Source organism: Sorex araneus, chromosome 1 (genome assembly GCF_027595985.1).
Source record: "Sorex araneus isolate mSorAra2 chromosome 1, mSorAra2.pri, whole genome shotgun sequence".
NCBI lineage: Eukaryota > Metazoa > Chordata > Mammalia > Eulipotyphla > Soricidae > Sorex > Sorex araneus.
The window spans coordinates 306923227-306939348 of NC_073302.1; positions in this window are offsets into that span (position 1 = coordinate 306923227).

Here is a 16122-nt window from a genome sequence, read left to right on the forward strand (position 1 = left end):
AAAGATTTCAGGATAGTCTATGGAAGGAATGTATTTGATAGTTGGCCCGGTTTCAGCTTTTTTTGAGGAGTTATGAGAGCTCTATTTCTTACAAACTATTTATTCTACCTTTCATGGTCTTAAGAATGAAATATTTGTGACCTCATAAGTAGAGTTTTTCCTAATATCTGAAGACAGTTATCATACCATTTTCTTTTTTAATTCTAAGGTCTATCACCATAATATTTGCGATGGTCTTTCTTAAATTATGGTAGATTAAGTTTGGGCCTACATTTTAAGGTAATGATCAGTTTTTTAGAGACAGCACAACTTATTTGCTCTTATATGAGCACCCTGTTAACATAAGATTGACATATTATTTGAAGTAAATTTAATCCAATTTAAACATCATGCTACCCATTTTAATAAATCCATGCCACTGTCAGTATTAAAGTTTGAATAGATCATTCATATTGCCTTATGAAATTCCTCATTATCCCCATAATACTCACCTTCATAACACGCAAGTAAAGAGGAGGAAGATTAGATGTGAGACACAGAAATAATAAAAAAATATTATAATGATTAGGAAAGTAGTTTAACAAACATTTAATATTTATAAATTCAATCTACTGCTTGACAGAGAAATCTGTAGAAAGACTTCTTAGGTACACAAAAATCCCACTAGACTTCTTATAAAATTTTCAAATTCTAAATAACTTTTAGACATGAAATAAACTTAAAGTGTGCTGGAGAGAAGTTTATATATTTTTAAGATTTTCTGAACCTCAAAGAAGTCACATTTTTTGTTACCCCTCAAAACATTCAATATCATCATATAAAGTAATAAATGACTTCGGGACCATGGATAGGTATGAGACAGACACTTCCTGACTCACCCACCACTTAAATCATAGTTGGTCATAGTATAGTATTATGTGCGTGTGTTGAATACTACACTATTACTTCCATTCTGTGCTAAACTACTAGCAAATTTATGAAGTTATTTGTACAAACCTGTGTGGTTAAAACAATTTTTTACTCCTTCCTTAAAAGAGACAATCTTTCATGCTCTGCATTTACAATAGTTTTGCTAAACACATGCACCTTTCTCATTGCATTTAAAATTTTACCTGTTTTCAAATCAGCCTTATTAGCACTAAAAATTGGTAAAAATGTATCTTTCTTTTCTAGTGGTGTCTGTTGACTTGTTATGAAAGAAAGAGGAAGAGAGAGAGAGAGAGACAGAGACAGAGACAGAGACAGAGAGACAGAGAGAGAAAGGGAGAGAATCTGGTAAAGGGATCTAACCAGAATATTTCAAAAGTAAAATAATAAGTGAAAAGTAAGATATTTCCAGTGAAAGTAATTATTTGACCAGAGGTGGTCCATTTTCCCCTTGATTATGGCAATGACCCCCTGACAGATCTTATGGAACACTGCTATAAACACGTGAGGAATGTCCTGCTGACTGCAAGCAAGTTTGAAGTCGGACCTGGAGCACCTGGTTGATGGTACATATTTAGCCCAGTGACTTCAATCCCAGGTCTCTCTCTCTGAGTTTGTGGACAGAATTTTCTTCCAGGCTCCTGGGCTAAGTCTTCTCCATTGGGAGGAAGAGAAAACTTTTAGAACATTTTCCCCATTTTTTACTCTTTTCCTGGTATTTTATCCTACAACCTTCTTTTCTCCTTTATTCCCAAGTTCATAAAACTTCTTGAACTTTGTGGGGCTGGAGTGATAGCACAGCAAATAGGGCATTTGCCTTGCATGCGGCAGACCCGGGTTCAATTCCCAGCATCCCACATGGTCCCCTGAGCACCGCCAGGAGTGATTCCTGAGTGCAGAGCCAGGAGTAACCCCTGAGCATTGCTGGGTGTGGCACAAAAAGTAAAAAAAAAAAAAAAAAAAAAACCTTCCTGAACCGTGTGATCAGGGCCCCTTCATCCATCAATATTTATCCATAAACCTTCATCCATGAATTTTAAACCTTCACTTAACCATGCTAAGATTATTGCCTTCCATGAAGGAGCAAAGGGTAGGGAGAGTTGGGTTCTGGTTCCAGCCTCTTGCTTCAGCGTACTGCAGTCAGCAAGCAAAGACTAGGTCATTTCATTTCTGTCACTTTAATAGACTAATATTTGGCAGCTTCCCTATCTCTGTGCTCTACTGAGCTCCTGACACCACACAATGAGATGTCTGAGTCTGGTTTTTGATTTTTCATTGCTGGCAGATTTCAAGCATTCCTCTTCTCTCCCCTCTGCCTCACATCTGGCCAAGCTGTTGAGAAGCCCAGATGTGGTCCCATTTGAAGCCAGCAGGAGTATCAGAGCACATGGCGCTTTCTTGTTATAGAGCGACTAATGTTGGAGCCCCACCCCTAGGCATAATTCACAGCCTTTTCTCTTTTAAAAGGCATTTTGAGAGTTTTCAGGAGATTGTCCTGTTCTCCCCAGGAAGACTCATTATATTAATAAAAATTTATGAGTTTGAGAGAGGGGAAAGATCTTTCCTTTTAGGGAGCAAAAATCGATTTTAATCACACATGTTTATAGAAATGAACTTCACAAATTGGCCACTTGTTAAGCACAAAAGATATCTTTTAATTAGCATACTATTTTTTATACACTAAAATCAAACAACTATTGATAATGATGGGTTAGAGCGCCTATATTATAGCTTTCAATAGTACTAAAGTAATATATTTTTCTATATATAAACATGAGGATGGTGACTTCTTTCATATGTCAGAAGTGTGTGTGGTTTTTTGGAGGTTCAAAATAAGTTTTATATACATATATATGATGTATGAACCAATAATATGCAACTATATTATCTCAATGGTCCCAGAGCAAAAATAGTTTGGAGGAAAGAACTATGAAGGATACTAACACCAAAATTCTGAGAGCAGACTCAGAATTGCTAAAAGATATGAATCAATCTGATCAGAAATGGCCCAAAATGTATGTACTGAGGCATAATCCCAAAAGTAATCATATTTGAAATTAGATATTTTAAGGAGGCAATTAAGATAAATAAGATCATAGCCCAAGTAAAATGGAACTTATGCCATTGTAATAAAAAGAAGATTCTGAGACTCATGAGAAATTAGAAGTCAGCAATGGAAAAAGCAATTTCACCAGAGAGCAAATTGCTGCATACAGCTTTGAGAATTCAGAGAGAGTAAATGTCAGCTGTGATAGCTAAAAGTACAATATTTTATTAAAGAAACTCAAGCCATCCTTGAATATATGGATAATGTATAAAAGTCAATATTCTCTTTTTAACTTGAATTTTGGCTTAAATATGAAATGCTTTATTTCATAATAAAGTTGGAATTATTTACAAACATATCTTCCTACCCTCTTCTTTTGAAGTTCTTTTAATTATGTATTTAATTTAATTACATGTATCAATATATTCACCCTTTGCTTCTCTCCTGAGGCCTGTTCCTCAGGCAAGTCAAGATTAAAGCTTCCACATCCCAATTCAATATCTTTATCCTCTTAATCTTTTGAAACATCATTCATATTCCACATTGCCTGTATAATTAACATAATATTATTATTTGAACTGAGTGTCAATTAATCTCTTTGGTCCTCATTTTTCATGTTAAAATTATATGGTTAATTTTGATTGATTTCTATTCTTATATACTTTATTAAAATCTGAGTCAGGAAACATACAAGGTGACCTGAACCTCTTTTTATATCAAAAGCAAAAATATGTCAAAAAATTTTTGGGTAGAATCAAAAGAAATCAGTTGTCAACTCTGAAGAAGGCCCTCTGGCCAGAGATGGAAAAACTAAAATTGTACCAAGGGACATTACAACATAAATTTATAAATTTGTTCAATCTCAAATAATGGCTTTGGAGAATACTGAGGAAGCCATTCATTATTTTGAAAGGTGGTAAATAAAAGTTCATAGTCATCCATAGTGCTCTTATATATACAAAAGCACTGTAGCACTTTTATCCCATTGTTCATTGATTTGCTCAAGTGGGCACTGGTAACGTCTCCATTGTGAGACTTTTTACTGATTTTGGCATATTGAATATGCCATGGGTAGCCTGTCAGGCTCAACCATTGTGGACCAGATACTCTTGGTAGCTTGCTGGCTTCCCAAGAGGGAAGGAAGAATCAAACCCAGGTCAGCTGTGTACAAGGCCCGCATACAAAGCCCGACCTGCTGTGCTATTGCTCCAGTCCATATATACAAAAATGAAAAATTATAATATGTCATTATAAATTTACTTTTTCACAGCCTATTTATAATGAATTAATCAGTGGCTACTAAGACTGCTAAAAGAAAAAGCAAAGAAAATATGTTCTTCCAGCTGCAGGTTTCCAACCCCTTAAAGCATCTATTAATGGTCTTCCTATGGAGATAATTTGAACCTGAGTCTGGCAATCTCCTAGAATTAACGACAATCTTACAGGAATAAAATTAAAGAATAGGGAAACAAGTTAAACAGCATTATGTTAATACAATTAAGATGAAATCGCTGGAAAACTGAATAAACAAGTAGCCTTCACAAACACACACACACACACACACACACATATATATATATATATATATATATATATATATATATATATATATATATATATATATATCAGTGTAACACTGTCATCCCATTGTTCATCAATTTGCTCAAGTGGGCACCAATTACGTCTCCATTGTGAGACTTTGTTGTTGTTACTGTTTTTGGCATATCGAATACACCACAGGTAGCTTGCCAAGCTCTGCCATGCAGGCGGGATACTCTCCGTAGCTCTACGAGAGGGATGAAGGAATCTAACCCGGGTCGGCCATGTGCAAGGCAAATGCCCTACCTGCTGGGCTTTCATATTTAATTTAGGATAAAAAGGAAAAAGTGGAGGGGAGGAAAGTCATTGAGAGTTGGTATTTAAAGAAACAAACACAAATTAAAAAACAGAGGATAGTATCAGGAGACTGAGATCGGGAATATGTGAAAGATGTGTTTAATACATAGTTTAGTCATAGTTGTCTCTTACTAATACATAGGGGAAAAATAAGTACATTTGGGTTGGGGTATTAGACTTGTATACTAATATACCATATCTTATAACCTACTTCTCCCTCGGGAAGAAACCGGCAAGCTACTGAGAGTTTCCTGCCCACATGGGAGAGCCTCGAAAGTTTCCCATGCTGTATTCATATGCCAAAGCCAGTGACAAGCTGGGTCTCATTCCCCTAACCCTGACAGAGCCTCCAGCGAGGCATTGCTGGGAAGGCCGAGTAGAGAGAGGTTTCTAAAATCTCAGGGATAAGAGAGGCAAAAAAGTACAATCGAAACAACATCTGCACATGTATGTTCATCGCAGCACTGTTTACAATAGCCAGAATGTGGAAAAAACCCGAATGCCCCAGAACGGATGACTGGTTGAGGAAACTTTGGTACATCTATACAATGGAATACTATGCAGCTGTTAGAAAAAAGGAGGTCAAGAATTTTGTAGTCAAGTGGATGGGCATGAAAAGTTTCATGCTGAGTGAAATGAGTCAGAAAGAGAGAGACAGACATAGAAAGATTGCACTCATCTATGGTATATAGAATAACAGAGTGGGAGACTAACACCCAAGAACTGTAGAAATAAGTACCAGGAGGTTGACTCCATGGCTTCGAGGCTGGCCTCACGTTCCGGGGAAAGGTCAACTCAGAGAAGCGATCACCAACTACATTGTAGTCGAAGGCCATGTGGGGGAAGGGAGTTGCAGGCGGAATGAGGGCTAGAGACTGAGCACAACGGCCACTCAACACCTTTATTGCAAACCACAACAGCTAATTAGAGAAAACAGAAGGGAATGCCTTGCCACAGTGGCAGGGTGGGGTGGGGGGGAGATGGGATTGGGGAGGGTGGGAGGGACACTGGGTTTACGGGTGGTGGAGAATGGGCACTGGTGGAGGGATGGGTTCCCAAACTTGGTATGAGGGAAGTATGAGCACAAAAGTGTATAAATCTGTAACTGTACCCTCACGGTGATTCTCTAATTAAAAATAAATAAATTTAATAAAAAAAAAAACAAAACAAAAAACAAAACAAACAAAAAAAAAATCTCAGGGATAGGACGAATGGAGAGGTTCCTGAGACTGCTCAAGAAATTCAGTGATCAATGGGATGATGATGACTAGTATTGAAGTGAATTAAAGTTACATTTTGAAGGAAGAAAATATTGTAAAAGTATAAAATAATTTGCCATCTATTTTCATGCAGTAAGACAATAAAACACTACTGGAATGTATTGGAGGAGAGACAATTGATAAAACCTGCTACTGTCTGCTAGAAATTCATTGGAAATTTGGGGTATATTAAGTTAATAACTTAGTTTTCCATATGTCTTAAGTAATGTGATAGTCAGGATAAACAAAGAACATAAAAGCAAATGGCACTTTACTTTTAATGAGCAAATTAACCAACAGAGGCTTGAAATGTCATCTTGTCTCAATTCAAAATAAACACTCTTTAAGTGTACGCTTACAATGACTTCTTCAATATGAGTACAGAATAATTGTCTTTGGACATAATAAATGCCATTTATAATGCACATATAATTAACATCATATTCAAGTGAAAAATATTTAAACATCAGTTTGGGAATCAGACACTGTTATCCAATTCACCACTCCTTTCCAACACAGGCTAGAATCCTATTCAGAGAAGTCAGAAAGCTGGAAATGTATAGTTTTACATTCAGAACCCCCCCCCCCAATTCCTCAGGGATGATAGTAGAGTACGTAAAGCACTATCTTGGATGTGCCAATCAAGATTTGGTCCCTAGCATTCCATAATCATCTGCCACATTAGGAGTGATACTTTTTTCAGAAAGAAAGTAGTAAGCCCTGAGCACAGCTGAGTGTGACCCTAAAAGAAAAGAAAAGAACAAACTAAGAAAGAGTATGTTAGAAATTCAAACCAAGAGGCTCAATAAAGTTGCAGGATACAAAGCCAACATATAGAAATGTAGGTTTCCATGATTTAACAACAAAATATCTATAAAACAAACACATAAAAAATCTTAATTTTTAAAATGTCAAAAACTCAAAATCAATAAAATACATAGGAATAAATTTAACTAAGAATGCGAATTTATACACCACAATTTGCAAGACTTTGATGAAAGAAAGTTAAGAAACAAATCACGGGACTGAATCCTATGGATTAGATTTACTACGTCTCTATTGTGCATTTGACTACATTGGGGGTGCATTAGCCAAGTAAAAGGGACCTAATGTACTCTTGTCTATAATAAAGGTGAAATTTTGCATTCTTTTAGATGTGAGAGGGGATTTTTCATTTTGTTAGAAGTTCAATGAAATTGTGAGTGCATCATGATAAGTCTTGGAAAGCACAGATACGAGAGGACCTTACTCACCTGTGATGAATTGAGAAACACAACAAGGGTATAGATTATCAGGTAATGACAAACCCTTGACCTTTGGTATGTAGTTGAGACTCAGATTATCATGTGGAGGAACTGTGGGGAATATAAAGAAGCAGACTAAAAATTACATAAGGGCAGTGTGGAACACATTGGTAACTAGAGAATATGCAATAACTTTGTCTTTGATGTAGGAAATTATTTTGATTTTTCATTTTTGGGGCACAACTAGCAGTGTTTGGTATTATTCCTACTTCAGTGCTCAGGAATCATATCTAAAGGTGTTCAGGAGACTATATGTGATGCTGGGAATGGAACCCAGGTCAACTGTGTGCAAGGCAAGTACCCTATCCACTTTAAAATTGCTCCAACCACTGATGTAGGAATTTAAAATTCACAAAATCTGTGCAATTTCATGAAAGCTATAAATGTTTCCATTGGAAACAAACACACATGTACATAAATACAACAATAATGTAAGCATTACTTTTGGGCTTGCTTATAAACCAAAAATCAATTTTATATCAAGCCCAGTGACATCAAAATCACACAGATTTTTATGTCGAGTGAATTTATATTTTACTAATGATGAGGTCTATAATTTTCTATGTACACATTGGCATACATTTTGATTTTATCAATGCAATATTGCTTAAAGGGTTAGTTTATTCAATACACTCAACCTAATCATTTTTAGACACATTTTGACTCATAATGTTACCAGTAATTAATCCCAAATAACACACTAAATTCAAGTACAACAATATTTTTTTATAGTTTAAAAGATGGGATGTGGATTTTCCTCTCATCATAAATTGGATAACCACAGACGCATGGGTGATCTAGGGATGGGGGTGATACTGGCACTCCCTCTGCTGAGATGCGACCCAGGTGGCCAGCTAGACTACTTTTGGTACTAGAAGCTTCTTTAAGAAATGTCTCTAGACTGTGAACTAAGCCATAGCCCCATGCTGCCCCAGGAAGGGAAATGATGCAATTTCTAAGATAAATTTCTGTGGACTTAGTTACTAAAATACAGAAATCCCAAACCACGTGGCCATGCGACTTCATATCTCTTCATCCTTAGCAATGGAAAACTAATTATCAAATGCTTCCTTTTCAGCAGAGCTGTTTTTTGGGGGTGAAACCCCAACATCAATAGTGAGTTTTGTGTTGAAATATGGAATATAATCAAGATAAAGAGAAAGTGAAGTGAAATTTATCAGCTACGTAGGCTGGGGTGGGGGTGGGGGTGGGGGCTGGAAGGTATACTGGGGTATTTGGTGGTGAAATATGTGCACTGGTGAAGTGCATTGTATAAGTGAGACTAAGTGTTTGAGCATTGTATAACTGAGACTAAGTCTGAAAGCTTTGTAACTTTCCACATAGTGATTCAATAAAATAAATAAATTTTTTGAAAAAGAAAATGGGACAAATAACAACAATGTTAAAGGGAAAGATGGGGCTAAGTTTTCATTACAGTATAGATGGAGACATAGTATAAAAATGTCACATTTCCCAAAATATTTAAATTTAATGTAACCCCAATAGAAAAACTTGTGAAACATGCTTACATGACATTATAATTTATAAGATCAATGCATTGGCATTTGCATATTATATCCTTGTGTATGTATTTTAAAACCAGTGATGTGAATACCATGTTTTATAAGTACCAAATAATCAATCAGTGACAAAGACTTAGAAACATGACATAATATAGTTTGATCTAATTATGATTGTTTTGGATAACAGCTGGAAAAGTTACCTAGTTACATCGAATTAAATTTCACGTTAAATAAAGAGCTGCTTATAAAAAATAAAAAGAGAATTAAATAAAAATTAAATTAAAAACTTGTAATGTAATCTTAAGTTAAAAAAATAAATAAATTGGAAAACCACAGTGAGTTGTATAAGAATCAAGTTAATTAAATATATGTTTATGTAATAAGTTGAGTATTGTATCACTCAACTAAGTGAAAAATGGTAATAACCATCAAAAGTTGGCAAATAGTATAGTTTAAGTCAAAAGAGCTTTAAACTAAGGAACGTTGATATCTAGCTGTGTAACCTTGATCCAAGTACCTTTACTTTCTTCTACTTAATTTTTAATCTTTTCTGCAACAATATTAATTTTGTAATGAATACCTTCACAGGCACAGATAAACACACACACACACACACACACACACACAAAAGCATAGACCTACTGAGTAGATGGTCTTTGGATTGGTGAAATTGGATTCTGGAATAACTTTCTAAATATATTTTGGATTCTAATAGTCTTTAGTAAGCACAAATCATTAAAGCAGCAGACTGGACCTAAAGAGAGAGTTTTCTTCAATATTTCACAGGTAGGACTTTGATCTATGATTTATAAATTGACTGACAGCACTGAGGGAAGAGAGTTGGATTTTATTTTCCCATTAAGAATCAATTCTGGTAGATAGATTTTTATTTCCATCCTCATTCTGCTCATTTGAAAAAAAAAGCAGTCACTAAAATGACCACACACTTAAGGAATATGTCATATAGGTATTTTAAGGTATGAGAAGCAATGGAATGTGACAAAATACATAAAAATAAATAAAAGATACCAAATATCTTTTATGATATGACTTTCAGAATTTTACTAGATGCTATTTGAATGCAGGAAATAGTCAGGATTAATGCTTTACTTTATCTAAAGTTCACCACTAAATTTTTTTATATACATCTTCTCATCGCATATATAGATTAAGAAGTGGTATAAAATTCAATTATATATTTCTGAGATATCTGTGAGTTTTAAACTTAAAATATTTTCTTAAGTGTCACTTATTTCATTGCTTGTGTGATTGGCTGCAAATCATGTTAGTATATGTTTTCATTTCTTGGCGATGTTTGACTAAATTTAAAGCAAAGTTTCCAGGCAGTTTACATTGACTTGAAAGGTAAATATTATATAAAGAAGCTATCAAGATTTATAAGCAGTGATTGTGTTACATTTTTCTCTAAATAGGCTGACTAAAACAAACCTAGTAGGTCTAGATAAACTTCAGGCTTCTTCTGAATATCATTCATTTTGAAATGTTTTTTTTTTATCATAACAGTGTCTTAAGAAAACATGTTTTTCAATATGAAAATAGTTAATTATATAAAAAATAAGAAAACCATCCATTTGAAATTCTATCCAAAAAATTAAATCTCTAATAGTTACTTTATATAAGAACATAAAATATTGGTTTATTGCCTACTATGTCAGTGTTAAAGTAAATGAAAGACACAGAAAACATAGTAAACATCTTTATTGATGGATTCCATCTTAATGGATTCAGAGAATTAACATTGTCAAAATTATCTTCCTATCACCGAAATTATATTGATTTACTGTGATGCCTATTAAAATCCCAATGGCGTTATCCGAGGGAATAACAAAGAACATTAAATTTTTAAGAAACTACAAAAATCTTGCCAAAAGATTGCCCAAAAGAGATTGACAAAGCCATCTTGACTGAAAATAAAAAGAATGGAAGGCATCACGATTAGAAATTTTAAACTATACAATAAGATGTAACAATCAACAAGATAGTGTGGAATTTGAGTAAAAGTAGACACAAATCAATAGATTGGAAGCACAGAAATATATCCTCAAGGATATTCAAATTTAATTTATTATAAAGTAGTCAAGATCATAATTATATATTGGAGTTACATATATATTTTTAAGTTATGCTAAACATAAACATATTTTATATTTTAAATATATTATTTAAATATTTTTAATATATTTAAAAAATTATATTAACAGTTATGCAGCAGTTATGTGTACCTGGGTCGATAACATGAGAAATGACTTGACATCAGAACTGTGCAGGAGGAAGAGAGCAGCATGGAACGCCTTCAAGAGTGTCAAAGAAGTGGTTAAGAGGACAAAGAACCTCAGACTCCAGCCACATCTTTTCGATTCCACCCTTCTTCCTGCACTAACATACGCCTCAGAGACCTGGACCCTATGAAAACAGGATGAGAACACTATTCGGGTATCCCAAAGAGGACTCGAAAGAGCTATGCTTGGAGTATCACGTTTCAGTCAAGTGAGAGAAGGAATCCGGAGTTCTGACCTCCATTGACGATTAAGGATCAGGGACACTGTCTCATTTGCCAAGGCGTCAAAAATCAGATGGGCCAGACACATAACGCAATTTGGAGACAGCTGCTGTTCTAGAGCTGTTACCGACTGGATTCCACAGGCCATCAAAGAATGCCTGGCCGCCCACATATGAGATGGTCAGACTTCTTCGTCAAGACCCTGAATGAACAGTTTGAGGCTGTTTGTGTTCCTGGATTGAGCAGATGCCATTGGGCTACACTAACATGTGATAAGGACAAATGGAGACATTACTGGTGCCCACTCGAACAAATTGATAAGCAATGGGATGACAAGTGACAGTGACAAGTGATACAAATTATATATTTTAACTATAGGGAAGAACAAAATATAAAATAAATAAAATAAAACACTAATGCAAAAAAGAAACTCCATCCTCTTTAATCACAAAAATTTGTCCCTCTTTTCCACATGCCAAAAATAAAAATAGCAAAAACTCTCTTCAAGAATAATGTAGTGATGATCTAAAACAGGCACAAAAATCAGCTTCATATTTTAGAATGACAATTACTATATCAGATCAAAATCTGGCCTTTTATTTTGATGGTATATGAACCAATACACACACACACACACACACACACACACACACACAAAGTAATCTGATTTCTATATGCTTATGTTCTCAATGAAAATAGGTCAAAATACCTATAATCAATACCTGCATTTGGAAAAGAGATACGTGACATTTGCAATGACTTGTTGCAATTTTGAAACTTTATTTTATATTTTCATAAGGAAAACAGTTTTATTTAAAACACTTTTGAGAAATGCTAGAGGCTAAAAGAGAGATATTCATGTTTAAATGAGAACACAGACTTCTTCAGGAAGTAAAAAGTCTAAAATTTTATTGGTATAAACATTTCAAGAAGTTTATAACAGTTCTTCATTATGAAGTTATTCTGCTTCCTGAATGCTCTTCAAACTAGTCTCAGCAACTCTTGTCTCTATCTGTAGACGATTCTTTCTTTTTAACTACTGGATTAAATCTGGTAATGTCTTAAGAAGGCATTGGAAAAATCTCAATTTCTGATTAATTTCTGATTAATTTCTGCATTCAGTTTGTAGAATTTTCAATTCCTAGAATTGTTCTACATTTTAATGCTCACAACCTCTTCTCATCCTTTTTGTTACTTCTTTTGATTGTGTATCTGATTTTTGTATAATCTACTTCCCATTCTTTTGATTATAGTCACCTACATGTGAAAGACCTAATATCAAAGCTTTCTGAGACAGCCCCATTGTTTTCTTTGTCTTTCTTCCCTGGATTTCCATCAACATTTTAAGTTGCTTTCTATTTCTATGTTTTTCTTAAAAAAACATATCTTTTCTGCAATTTTTCTTTTCTCTAGAAGCTGAGTAGCCATGAAATATGAATTTTTAAACCAGAATCTAAAGATTTATATAAGTACTTGGATAGTTATAATGTGCAACTTAACATTTCTAAAAGGGTTTCAAAGTATAACATTACTATTTTAACTCAAACTATAGTAGATCAACAAAACTCACTTCTGCACTATGGAATTATCTACAATATACAATAGAAAGAAAGAATATTGTTTTGTATTTGTATTACAGCAAAGTTCTCAAAGTATTTAAATTATGCCTCAAGGCAGAAAGAGATAACACACACCTACCTATTTAAACTATATGCAGAGAGGTACAAGCTTGCAGCAATGGGACACAAGGGGGCTCTCAGGAAGGGGATGGTACCAGCCCCACTCACCTCCGAGATGTGACCCCAGTGCTGCACGTGTGTGGCCTCTCCACAGCTGCACAAGCATGATCCCAGAGGCCAGCTAAACTACTTTTGGTACCAGCAGCTTCTTGCAGAAATGTCTCTAGACTATGAACTAAACCGTGGCCCCATGTCTGCCCAGGAGGGGAAAGGTTTCTCTCTTTCTCTCTCTCTCTCTCTCTCTCTCTCTCTCTCTCTCTCTCTCTCTCTCTCTCTCTCTCTCTCTCTCTCTCTCTCTCTCTCTCTCTCTCTCTCTCTCTCTCTCTCTCTCTCGCCTTCTCCCTGCCGGGGGCAAAGGGCGTGGCGACTGCCAGCTTATGAGGACCACTAATGAGAGGAACAAGCTTGCAATGATCCAATTTCTGCCACAAATTTCCATGGACTTAGTAAAATACAGAAATCCAAAACTGCGTGGCCGTGATATCTCTTCAGGTCTGATTCTAGGGGGGAAACTCCAAACAGTAATAGTGAGTTTTTTGTTGAAAATTTTTTGACCCTATAGACTTAAGTAATATTGATTTACTTACTCTTTTTCTATTCTTTGTAACTAGTGATTTTATTTCAGACCTCACCATTGTTTCATCAAATTGAACTAGTAACATAAGCACATGTGAAAAAGTTTTATTTTGTGACCACTTTGCCATAAAATCATTATTTTATGTCAAAAATGTTTTGTGATGACTAATTTTTGTGCAACAAAATATTGTAAACATGTTTAATAATATGCAAACATAACTGATTAATAAATTATTTGCCATTTTATATTCTCTAATAATAACTTACTGTATTAAAGGCTGTGCCTTTAGACAGCTCTGAAACCAATGTTACATATATCTAAACTATCCAAGTTTTCTGTGTTAACAAATCATATCCAAATTTCAGCTACAATGCCCATGAACTGCCTCTGGCACCAAATAAGATCATAAACCAACCATGATCCAGAGATTCATAAATAAATCTCAAAAGAGATTAACAAGCTACAGAGATGCTGCTGGACCCCAAATTCACTATTGAGTTAAAAATTTAACTCCAGCTGTGTCACCCCATTCAAAACCAAACTGTATACCATTGTTATATTCGGAGTAGCACAGCACATTGGATGGTTGTAAAGTAGAAGATAACCAGTCCCGATTAAGAAAATATTAACACACAAGGTTTACCCGATAACAACATGTTAGTCATCTCTTATATAAGGGCTTAATGGCTCCAGGGTGAGCTACAACAACCTTCACACACTTTCTTCTAAAAATCTCTGCTGATCATTTTTAGAGAATTATTCATAATTAATAGCATAAATAAATTATATGGGGTCTGCTGTTGGAACAAGTTTGAGTGGTGGCTGGGGAACTTGGTAGTAAGGGTAGTGGAAAGATACAATGGTGGTGTGATTGGTGTTGGAATATTAAATGCAATCAATTATAAACAACTTATAAAAACAAATATCAGTTACTTGCAACAATAAATATTTCTCTAATGCTGGTTTATTGTGGATAAATCTATTATCCACTTTTTTAAAAATTGCAAGATGGATGATAAGAGCGTATTTTACATTGGGCCATGATGTCGTGTAGCAAGAGTAAGAACAAACAAAAGTAAAAGTAGAGTTGAGGGGCTGGTGCAATAGCACAGGGGGTAGGGTGTTTACCTTGCACGAGGCCAACCCTGGTTTGATTTCCAGCATCCCATATGTTCCCCTGAGTAATGCCAGGAGTAAGTCATGAGCGTAGAGCCAGGAACAACCCCTGTGCATTGTCAGGTGTGATCCAAAAAGCAAAAAAAAAGTAGATGTGGACTGGAGATACCATGAAAACTTCTATTTCAAATTGATATCGTAGCACACCAATAACCAAAAGAAACTAAATGAAGGGCTGGAGAGATAGTACAGCAGATAGGAAGTTTATCTTGCATACAGCCTTACCTGTGTTCGATTCCCAGCATCTCATATGGTCCCCCAAGCATTGCCAGGAGTAATTCCTGAGTGCAGAACCAGGAGTAACCCCTGAGCATCGCTGGATGTGGCCCCAAAAGAAAAAAAAGAAAGAAACTAAATGATCAACGTTCAGAAAATTCACAAGATAAATGAAATACAAAATGGGTATATCAATCTATACACAAAATATATATAAAATATATGTAAGTATATGTTAATTTGTATCAGTTGGACCCCAAGTGGTTTTATCCATTATTCAACCACTAATTAACCATATCTGTGTAAAAACAAGTGAGAAATATACAGAAAACCAAATCATTGAAAGTGCAATAATCATTCTTAGTGTTGTGTAATTGATTTTCCAACTTGAAATCATGGGCCAAACAAAATGTCGAAGTTATTTGTATTCATACTATTCCAATGTTTTCACTGACCAGGGATAAACATATTGCTAAATGTCCTATCACCTAATTTTATACTATATTAATTTGGAAAATGCAAATATGTACATGATACTTGTATTGCTAACACACACACAGACACAGACAGAGAAAGAGACAGAAGGAGAGAGAGACAGAGAGAGAGACAGAGAGAGAGAGAGAAAGAGAGAGAGAGCCTCCTATCATAAAAACCCAAAATTTAAGTTTCACTTATTGCCAGAGAGATACCCCCACATAAAAGCTTCCTCACACATAGAGCAAAAAGCCTCTCATCAGGGTTTTTGGTAACTTCTGCCTGTTATAAATCCTGTACTTCCCCATGTAGTCCTACATGACTACATGACCCGGTATTCCTGCTTTCTGAGAAACAACAAAAGCTATCTACCAATGATCGTGGCCTTTCTATGTCACCACTAAAGAATTCAGTTCTATACATTATATTTTAGGGAACATTCATGAACCTGGAAACTTTGTTA